The sequence below is a fragment of the Varanus komodoensis genome, unplaced genomic scaffold, assembly GCF_004798865.1.
Source record: "Varanus komodoensis strain SLA01 unplaced genomic scaffold, ASM479886v1 scaffold85, whole genome shotgun sequence".
Taxonomy (NCBI): domain Eukaryota; kingdom Metazoa; phylum Chordata; class Lepidosauria; order Squamata; family Varanidae; genus Varanus; species Varanus komodoensis.
The window spans coordinates 1,529,898-1,540,547 of NW_025336543.1; the positions used below are offsets into that span (position 1 = coordinate 1,529,898).

The 10,650-nt window shown below is 48.7% G+C and overlaps 1 protein-coding gene across 7 annotated transcripts in view; it reads left to right on the plus strand.

Annotated features, from left to right (window-relative positions):
• Positions 1–63: 63 nt before the first annotated feature.
• The window catches only part of RAD52 (RAD52 homolog, DNA repair protein), a 27,675-nt gene continuing 17,088 nt past the window's right edge, over positions 64–10,650 (plus strand). For 2 of the 7 annotated variants that reach the window (XM_044416999.1, XM_044417001.1), the window contains exon 1: positions 64–262. The gene's annotated coding sequence lies outside the window, so the exon portion shown is untranslated. Of the gene's footprint in view, positions 263–1,593; positions 1,613–6,953; positions 7,152–10,650 lie in introns of those variants that run through there. The other 5 variants (XM_044417002.1, XM_044416996.1, XM_044416997.1 and 2 more) reach the window with 5 other exon arrangements.

Here is a 10,650-nt window from a genome sequence, read left to right on the forward strand (position 1 = left end):
CCAGACACGTCCCGGATTTCTGTTCCTCTCTCCTACTCCAGTTGTCCCTCGCGCGCGCGCACTCTAAGTCGAAGCTCCTCCCATAGGCGGGTGGGGGAACTGAGGATGTTTAGCGCAAGCGCGTTTGGAAGGGGCGGGAAGTTTGCCTTCCTTCGCTCGCCGTAGCTGTATTTTTTTAACTGAAATTTGGAAGTAACCAAAAGCTTTTGGTCCGCTGCCGTTGTTTGTAGTTTGGGAGCAGGTAACAGGACTGGATATGCAGGTAGTTGCGTGCTGTAATTATAAGAGACCCGCGCGTATGGAAGGGGAGTCAAACTAATCTCGATTCTCTCATTATCCTCCCTCGCTTTGCCCCTCTGCGCCGGCGTCATCGCTTTTCTTCCTCATGAGTTTACTACTTCACCTCCATCAATCGGCTCCCTGAGGGAAGATATCATAATGTGGACTAGTTGTTAGAGTTGTACTGGGATTTGGGATATCCGGATTCTAGTCCCACTCAGCCAAGTGGCTCGCTGGGTGACTCTGGGCCTGTCCCGGACTCTCAGTTTAACCTAACTCATAGGACCATTGTAAAGATAAAACGAAGAGGAGAGTTTCACACTCCATTTGGGCCCTTTGGAGGAAGGGGATTATTGGCTACAAGGGTGTATTCAGAGTCCCAGCTGCACTATCTGAGGACTTCGGAATAATTTTATGGCTTCACAGAAAATGTTAAGAAGGAATAGAATTGCACCCTAAATCTACAAAGATTAGTAAAGCATAGCCTAACCAAGTCATGAGCTATGAGGGAAATGCAGGAGAAAGTTTGGTTTATCGTTTTAACAAGGCTTGTCATAAATTAGAGATGACAACACAGCAATTATAACAATGTCTTTGTTTTATAGTGGCTTTAACAATGCCTTTTATAATTCTATGGTCATCCCATAAGTAATTAACTGATAGCAGCTATTTTATAGAGTACCATATTTCCTGTTGAACTGGTGATTTGTGAAAAAAGAGTAGAGGGAAATGCAAATGTAAAGATACCTTTATAAATGTTCTGCCAGCAGCATCTATTTGTTTTGGGAAAGGACCCAAGTGATTATCCAAGGAGCCTTGAGACTCCCATGGTTGTGAAATCCTCACCTGAAGCATCACCTGCCAGATAAATCAAATTTCTTTATTACAATAGTCATGTGTAAGAGATTTGTATGCATCTTTTCTTGATCTCCAAATGTCTTACATAAACATTTAACATAGCTAAAACCAGGCATGACAAATTGACTTGAATAAACTTCCAAAGAAATAAAAGTTCTAAAGCATATCAATCAATAGTATTCTCATCCCTGGACCATCATGTATTTCTTAGTTGCTAATGGCCGGATTGGAGCTCCCTCCCCCTCCCTCCCCGGAACACCTGCCGCGCTGCGCCGTGCTGTCACCGCCGGACCTGAGGCGCACTGCCGAGCCGGGGGCCAGCTGATGCCGCTCCTGCGGCCACCGCTGGGCCACCCTGAGGACAGAGGACGCCAGGGCCACGGCAGGGCCGCCGTCGACGGTGCGGAGGAGGGCGCCGCCATCTCGCCGCCAGGCGGGTTTCCGCGCCTCTCTCTGCTCCCCCCCGCCGGCGTCGGTGAGAGCAACGCCAGATTGGGGTGGGGCGCGCGGGCAGGCGGTGGCTTAACCCACCGGACGCAGCCTGGGGCCAGTGGCCTCTGGCCAGTGGATGAAGGGTGACGGCCAAAGGGCGATCGCCGCCGTTCGTGGCCGTGTGGGGCTGGGCTGGCGGGGGGCTAGGTCGGTGGATGGAATTTTGTATCGGGGGTGGGGTAGATGGGGTGTTTTTTTACTGTTTTAAAGTTTTATTGTATTTTAATTTGTTTTTATGGAGTTATCCCTGGCCATGTTGACGGTTGAGTTTCCTGGGGAGCGCGTGGGCGCCACCACTGGGGTGGTCACGGGCAATGGACGTTAGAGCAGTGGGGGCTTAATGTGTCTGCGTAGAAGAAGGAGGGGCAGATGGCTGACACCCGTCCCTCATTCTGGTTCTGCCCCCAGCCGGAGGGTTCCAGGTACTCTTGTCAACCGCCCCTCGGGCCTGACGGTGCTGCTGCTTAATGCCAGGTTGGTCCACAATAAATCTTCCCTCATCCATGACTTGATTGTGGATGAGGGGGCCGACCTGGCTTGCATAACGGAGACCTGGGCGGGAGAGGGGCGGGGATGGCGCCCTCTCTCAACTGTGCCCGCCCGGGTATCTGGTTCAGCACCATCCACGCCTGGAGGGGAGGGGAGGGGGGGTCGCTTTGGTTTACCGAGCCTCCATCTCCCTCATGGGACTTCCAGTCCCTTCGAGACCAGGGCTGGAGTGCCTCTACTTGGTGTTAGGCGATCGAGAGATTGGGGATTCTGTTGGTGTATCATGCAACCTTCTGCCCAACAGTCTCCCTGCCTGAGCTGACGGAGATCGTCTCGGACCTGGTGTTGAGGACCCCCAGGATGTTGGTCCTGGGAAACTTCAATCTCCATGCCGAGACTGGTCTGACTGGGGCGGCTCAGGACTTCATGGCCTCCATGATGGCCATGGGGCTGTCTCAACATGTCACAGGCCTGACCCATGAACGTGGACACACTCTGGACCTGGTTTACTCGACAGGGCAGGAAGAGGGTGGTCTGAGGGTGAGGAATTTATGTCTGACACCCCTGTCGTGGTCAGATCACTTCCTCGTGAGGTTTGTGCTCGAGAGCGGCCTCTCCCTCTGTAAGGGTATGGACCCGATTGTGTGGGTCCGCCCCGGAGCCGGATGGATCCGGATGGATTCCTGAAGGCCCTGGGGGAGTTTCCGGCTGACAAGACTGGTGCTCCTGTCGAGGCTCTGGTCGAACTATGGAATGGGGAGATGATTAGGGCTGTTGACACGATCGCTCCTAAGCATTCTCTCCCACCGGGCAGAGCCCACTCTTCCCCTTGGTTTACATCTGAATTGTGGGCAATGAAGCAGGCTGGGAGACGGCTAGAGCGTAGGTGGAGGAGATCACGGGATGAATCTGACCGAACAGACTTAAGAGCCCATTATCGGGCCTATGCCCTGGCAGTGAGGGTGGCGAAAAAGGAATTCTTCTCCGTTTCCATTGCCTTCTCAAAATGTCATCCAGCAGAGCTTTTTCGAGTGGTACAAGGCCTGGTCCGCCCTGGCCCTAAGAAAGATCTGGTTCCACCCTTGAAGGCCCGCTGTGATGACTTTGCCAATCATTTCAGGGAGAAAATCGCTCAGATTCGTCACGAGCTAGACTCTACTAGTGATTCAGAGGCTTCTGGGGAGATACTAATGTCGCCATCTGGTCCAAAATTAATGGATGAATTTCAGTTACTGCGGCCTGATGATGTGGACAAGGTGCTTGGACGAGTACGTCCCACCACTTGCCTATTGGCCCCTTGCCCATCTTGGTTAATAACGCAAAGCATGGGATTGGGATCTGGATCTTGGAAGTGGTTAACGCTTCTCTGAGGGAGGGTCGGGTACCTGCCCCTTTAAAGGAGGCGGTAGTATGACCGGTCCTGAAGAAAGCGTCACTGGATCCAGAGATGGCCACTAAATATAGACCAGTGGCCAACATCCCGTTTCTGGGCAAGGTGTTAGAGCGGGTGGTGGCGGGACAACTCCAAGCACTCTTGGATGAAACTGATTATCTGGACCCATTTCAGTCCGGCTTCAGACCCGGGTACGGTACTGAATCTGCCTTGGTCGCCCTGTACGATGACCTGTGCAGGGAGAAAGACAGGGGGAGGGCATCCCTGTTGGTTCTCCTGGACCTCTCAGCAGCTTTCGATACCATCGACCATGGTATCCTTCTGGATGGGCTAGCAGGACTGGGGTCAGAGGCACTGCTCTGCAGTGGTTCTGCTCCTATCTCAATGGCCGATTCCAGAAGGTGGTGCTGGGGGACTATGACTCTGCGCCATGGCGGCTATGCCATGGAGTACCGCAGGGGTCCATTTTGTCCCCTTTGCTGTTTAAGGTCTACATGAAACCGCTGGGAGAGGTCATCAGGAGGTGTGGGCTGCGGAATCACCAGTACACTGATGATACCCAGCTCTACCTCTCGTTCTCCACCAATCCAGGTGAGGCAGTGGCTGTGCTGAACCGGTGCCTGGCCGAGGTAATGGGCTGGATGAGGGCCAATAAACTGAAGCTCAATCCAGACAAGACGGAGGTCCTGTTGTTTGGCAGATCGGGCTTCGGGGAGGGTGAATTGAACCTAGTCCTGAATGGGGTTGCACTCCCTTTTAGGGACAAGGTTCACAGCTTGGGAGTGCTCCTCAACCCAGAGCTTTCACTGGAAGCTCAGGTGACAGCAGTGGCGAGGAGCACTTTCTTTCAGCTTCGGCTGATCCATCAGCTGCGCCCCTACCTGGAGTACGACTGCCTGGCGACAGTGACACACGCGTTGGTGACTTCCCGACTTGACTTCTGTAACGCGCTCTACGTGGGGCTACCCTTGAAGACGGTCCGGATACTTCAATTGGTTCAAAAGAGAACTGCCAGGCTGCTGACGGGGACTGGGCGTTATGTTCACATGACTCCAGTCCTCCGTCAGCTTCACTGGCTTCCCATTGAAGTCTGGGCCCAATTCAAGGTGTTGGTGATGACCTATAAAGCCCTTAATGGCTTGGGTCCTGGTTACCTGAAGGAGCACTTACGTCCATATATGCCCGCCCGCCCGCCCGCCCGCCCCTTGAGGTCAGCGGGAGAGGCCCTTCTCCGGGAACCCTCCTTGAAGGAAATTAGGAGGGTGAGTTCTCGGAGGAGGGCTTTCTCTGCGGTGGCGCCCAATCTATGGAATGCGCTCCCCAGAGAGGCCCGCCTGGCGCTGTCGTTATTTGTTTTTCGGCATCAGGCGAAGACCTTTTTATTCAAACGTTATTTCAATTGTTAATATTATTTATTCATTTTATTATTTGTCCAAGGTGACTTAATTTATATTGTTAATTTATATTATTCTATTTTGAAGTTTATTTATGGTTGTGAGCCGCCCCAAGGCTTCGGTGAATGGGGTGGCATAGAAGTCTCCTAGATAGATAGATAGATAGATGAGTATGCGACTGCTGTGAAAAAGCACATTTTCAGGGTCATATGAAAGGTATGTAGTAAAGTAATAGTCTTAAGCAACTCTATGTAGTTCTGAAGGGCTAGAAAAGGTGTAGAAAGTAGTGTCCTGACAGATTAAGGGCTGAAGGAACTCCCTGATGAGGAAAGCTTGGAACATTTGAGGCTGTTTAGCACACTAAAGTGGTACTAAAATGCTTTTTAAAGAAATAGCCTAATTACCATCTCCTTTAAAGAAGCTGGCACCACTCCCTCTCTCAAGCAGGAGTTAACTGAGCCTGAAAGGTAAGCATCAAGCACCCAGGTAGTTGGTCAGACTTGGCCAAGCACTCTGTCCACATCCTTGGGCCTCAACAACTGAATCCTACAAGGTAGTTGGTCAGACAGTGCCTGAACAACAATACTAATGGGACTGTATTAATTGTGGTGTCCTATTTATGGCAGATCTGAGTGACTTAATGTTCAAATATGGCACAGACTTGTCACAGTGTGCTACTGTGGGTTCCACCATTTCTATCCCTGGCCCAGATTGCCACAAAGCAAGCTTGTTAATTATGTCTTACCTGTGTTTGATCAGATTTAGCATGAGTTTGCCTCCCTCTGCATCCTAGCCATTTTTCATATTGCTTTATTGCCCTCAGCTTGAGTGCATATCTAGGAATTGGCTGGGCTCTGCTCAGAAGGAAAGAGGACTTTGGTGTGATAAGGTCAGAGTGTGGAAGGGGGGACCCCGGAGATCCAGATTCTAGTCCCCATTCAACCACAAAGCTAAGTGGGTAATTTTGGAGCACTCACTCACTCTCAGCCCAACCTACCCCACAGGCTTGTTATGAGAATAAAATAGAACTATGAAAACTGCCTTAGGTTTAAAACAAGACAAAAAAGAGATAGGAATGCAGTGTGATGATGATGATATAATAATAATTCTACCCAAGCCATGTATTCCACAAAGAGATCAAGGCTTCAACAAGAACACCAGCCAGAAATTCCCTGGAGCCCCCTAGACTCTATTAGCTAGGTGGACCATCTTAATAGGTGACTCACTGTTGCAAAGGGAAAAGGCTGCTGGAAGTCTAAACTGCAGTAGGAAGTGGGGTCGATGTTAATTCCCCCATTTTCAGGTCACCATCCTCCTGTCCAGGAGAGAAAACCAAATCAATGATGTGTCTTATTTTATGTGTTGGGCATATTGAATCAGCACCATGGTTGTCATAGCAGCCATGAAGCCCTGAGCTGCTCCAGATTCCGTAGCCCTGCTACAGAAGTAGAGAGCCCCCAGAACCATCTTTCTAAGGGTCTTCAACACCACATCCAAGATCAGATGCAGAGAGTTTGAAAGGTAGTAAGATGCACAGTGCACTAGCAGAATCCTTAATTTGTCTCTGGTACCCAACACAAAATATAAACGCTCAAGAACAGCACTTGAATGGACAGGAGGAGAGAATTCCTATTGACCACATCAACCCTCAGTTCAATGTTGGGGCTACACTGAGTATCCAGGAGGGCACATGTGGGAGAGTCTTAACTCCTTCCCATTCCCCCACCCAGGTCTCAGTAACATATGTATACCAAGTCAGCCCTCTTATCCACAGTTAAATCATAGATGAGGCAGTTTTTAATTTGCACTGACCAGGCATTAAGCAGCAAGAGCACAAGAGGGTAAGAGCATGAAAGGAACCATCTGGTTGGAGGAAGAGCCAAAGGAAGGGATAGCCATAAGTTGTCTTGTCACCCTTTTCAACTGGCTTGATACTCCCCTAATGCTATATCTCCGCTTACCCATGACCACACTAATAGGGGACCCTTTCACCTCCTGGATTATTCAAGCTTCTCAGGCACATGGTAGGATAGTAAAGTAAAATATAGGGAGGGGCTATCAAAGAGCAGGTGATTTTACAAGTGCTCTTCTTTTCCCCAAGCTGCTGCTAGTTTCTAGAGCGTTTCATCTCTGCTGTGCCTTTTCCCAGAAGGCAAACTGGGCAGCGGAGGCAAAAATGAAATCTTCATTCTACCAGCCAAATTCTTCCTATTTGCCCAGCCTGCTCTGCACAGTGATGCTGCAGGGTAAGAGCCAAAGGCTTGTGTCTCTGGCCCTCACAGCCTTTAAATAGTGGAGGTTGGGAGAGGTGGGGAAATAGACAGCCTCAGCTTGGTTTTATAGCTGGTAATGCTCTCTTTCCAGCAAACTCTTTTATATGACATCTAGTATAAGTTCCAGGCGGATGCTATTGTGCTCGGGTCCTGACTGTGGGATTCTCACAAGCCTCTGGTTAGCAACTGTGGGAACAAAGGCTTGACTGATTTTCCAGGGCCACTCTCTCTGTCTCTTTTTTAATTAGAAGACTACATTGAAGGCCTGTTGTTTGTCAAAGAAGTGAGGTTTAAATATTTTATGTAAAACAAGCCCTTCCAATAGGCTATTACACACTTCTGACCTCTCTTGAAGGTTATTTCACAGCCTTGGGCCAATTGCACAGAAGCCCTGCTGATTGTTGTTAACATTTTCACCAACAGTAACATGAAATATGGTGTAGTCTTGAGTTTGATCTGATTATTTCAACCAGAACAGGTGTTCAATGGGAGAGTTGTTCTGCAAAATATATTGGACACAAGCAATGAAGTGTTTTAACGATAAGCACAAGTGTGTTGAACAGAACCTGGAACTTCATGGGCAGCCAGTGCAGCTGCTATATAGCAGGCACAGGGCCAAAACAGATGTACATGTTCTGCATGCACATGAACACTTGCACAGACATCTACAGAGGGGTTGCTACTTTGTGGCAGTTACTGGATGCTCCCCTTCAAGACCCCCAACTCAATTTACTGCTATTATTAGTGGTGCTTAAAGCAGTAATCTGGACTGCTTCAGGTCACTTGGGAAGGTTGGAGGCTGCAACCCTCTCCCTGCTTGAGAAACCCCAATCTGACTTCTGTTTTACCATCTCTGTCCAGCCTACCTCAGTGCTGCAGCAGGAAATAGGAGGCAGATGTAGCTCCTTCCCTGCCCCACCCATGCCAACTTAATTGCAGTAGTAAAGTGGCTATCTGGGTTGATCTTCGCAGGAATGGGAGAAGGTAGCTTCTTTTCCATTTTCCCCAACCTATTTTTGCAATTCTTCTTGGCAATACACCACCATAATGATGGCTTTTGACAGTGGCTGGAGGTTTTGGGATTCACTCTAAGGCTGTGCGAACCTTCTATGAAAGTCAATTATGAATTAAAAATGATTAGTAAAAATCATCATCTTGCCTAAATGTATGTTATACAATATGGTAACAGAGGTGTCACAAAAATTAAGAGCAGGTACAGACAGGGTAGATTCCACTGAGGTGGATGATGTGGTGAAGAAGGCAGGAAGGATGATGTCCTGGGTGAGATAGGAGTAGAATACCTTGGGTCTGAAGACTGGGTTTGGGTGGAGGACTGCCTTATGTTTGTGGAAGTTTAGGTCTACCCAGAGAGCACAGAATTTGCTAGCATGGTGGGGTAATATGATGGCCACTAGGAAGGCTACCTTCCAGAAGAGGAGGTGCAGGTAGTTTGTAGCCAGAGGTTCAAAGGGTCTCCTGGCGAGGGCCTGCAACATGACCAACTGCTGCCATATGGGGATGCAGGGTCAAGTGGAGGGGTTGATGGTGTGCAGTCCTCTCAGGAATCTGCAGACTAGTAGGTGTGCAAATACAGATGCCCCTTTGCTGGGTGGAAGGAGGAGATAACCGCTGGGTACATGCGGATCAAGGAAAGATTGAGGCTTTCCTGGAAGTGCATTTGTAGAAAATATTTGTTCAATGGTGGACCTTTTCAGGTCAAAACCTTGCTGACATGCAAAGGCTGTGAAGGTGTTCTGTTTTACCACACAGGATTTCTTTTGTGGACAGTTTTAGGGCTGCATCCCATATGGATAATACCTCAGGTGGCAGGGTCACCCTCCTCACCCTATTCCAGGGGACAATCCTCCAGGCTGTGAAGTGCAGTGTCCTGACAACTGGGTGAAGGACTTGACCCTGGCCCTGTGAGATTAGACCCTGGGGGTGTGGGAGGCAGCTTAAGTTCTCCTGGGAGAGATGGAGAAATCAGGAGAATGACAGTTGGCTCGGCCACCATAGGTGATGAGAATTCAGTCCTTCCGGATTTTGGCAATCACCTTGGTGATCATTGGGAAAGGTGGGAAGATGCGGAACAGGGTCCTGCTCCATCTGAGGAAGAAAGTGTTCCCCAGGGTGCTGGTCTCCTGTCCTACCCTAGAGCAGAACTGGGTGCATGTTGTGTTGTGAGCTGTGACAAAGGGATCCACTGATGGCATCCCCCAGCTGTTGTGGAAGTCTGTCTTGTTCAGTTGCATCTTGAGTGAGTTCAGACTTGTATGGCTAAGGGTGTCTGCTAGAATATTGTTCTTGCCTGCCCCACGAATGGCCATGATTTTCATGTCTCTGGCAGTGCACCAGTCCCAGATGGTTATGGCCAGTTTGGACATATGAACCATGTAACTCCCTGTTTGTTGATATAATACATCACAATGGTGTTGCCTGTGGCGATCTGCACATGCTAGCCATGCAGGGAGGTCTGGAAGGAGATTAGTGCCTTGTAGACAGCCATCTTTGTAGATATTTTTTAAAGTAAATCATGAAAAAAGAGGGCAAGGATTGCCAAAGGGACAGAGATTTGTGTAGGTGGAGGGGGAGGGAACGTGAAATAGAATACTAAGTAGGAGGAGGAAGAAGCAATTCCCAATCTAGGCATGATGGTGGTTGAAAAGGAACTGAGGGGATGGGCAGGAGCCACTCTCCATACTTCCTGGGAACAGGAAGGGGAGGGGTCCCTGCCCAATTGAACTTAGCTATAGAAGCTTCCTGACAATTGGTTCTGAGCAGGCACAAAGCCCATTTGTGTGATGCACAGAGACCGCAAAGAAGAAGTAACACTTCCAAATGTATCTATAAATTATTAACTGCACTGCAGTGATAGCTCTGTTGTCATTGATAGGAGAAAGGTACTGGAGTTTCTCCAACTTCTTAAGAAAAGCTATTGGCAAGAGGAAAAGAAAAGAAAAGGCAACGAAATGGGTTGTGAGTCATGTTAAAATAGAGAGGACTACTTGTACTATTCCAGTCATTTGTAGCCTCTGCTCATTACTATCAATATTTTACTGTTTAGTGGAATACTTTGTGGTTTGCTCGCATTTGAAAGAAATAACTTGACTAAATTTATGAAATAAAATGGAATAAGATGCAAGAACATTGTCCGCATTTTCCCACTTGGTTCTAGTATTTGCAAAAAAGAGAGAAAACTAATAAGGATGCAAAGAGATCAACTAGTCACTAATAATCTAACTGGCTTTAAGAAAAATGTAATGCAACTGAAAAAGTGAAATGTTCTCATATAAAATACTTAACATATTAAGTATGTTAATATGTGGTGAGGTTCCAGTGAGAGCCAGTGTGGTGTAGTGGTTAAGAGAATGGGACTGGGACTCAGACGATCTGGGTTCTAGTCCCCGCTCAGCCATGGAGCCAACTGGGTGACTTTGGGCCAGTCACAGACTCTTAGCCCAACCTACCTCAC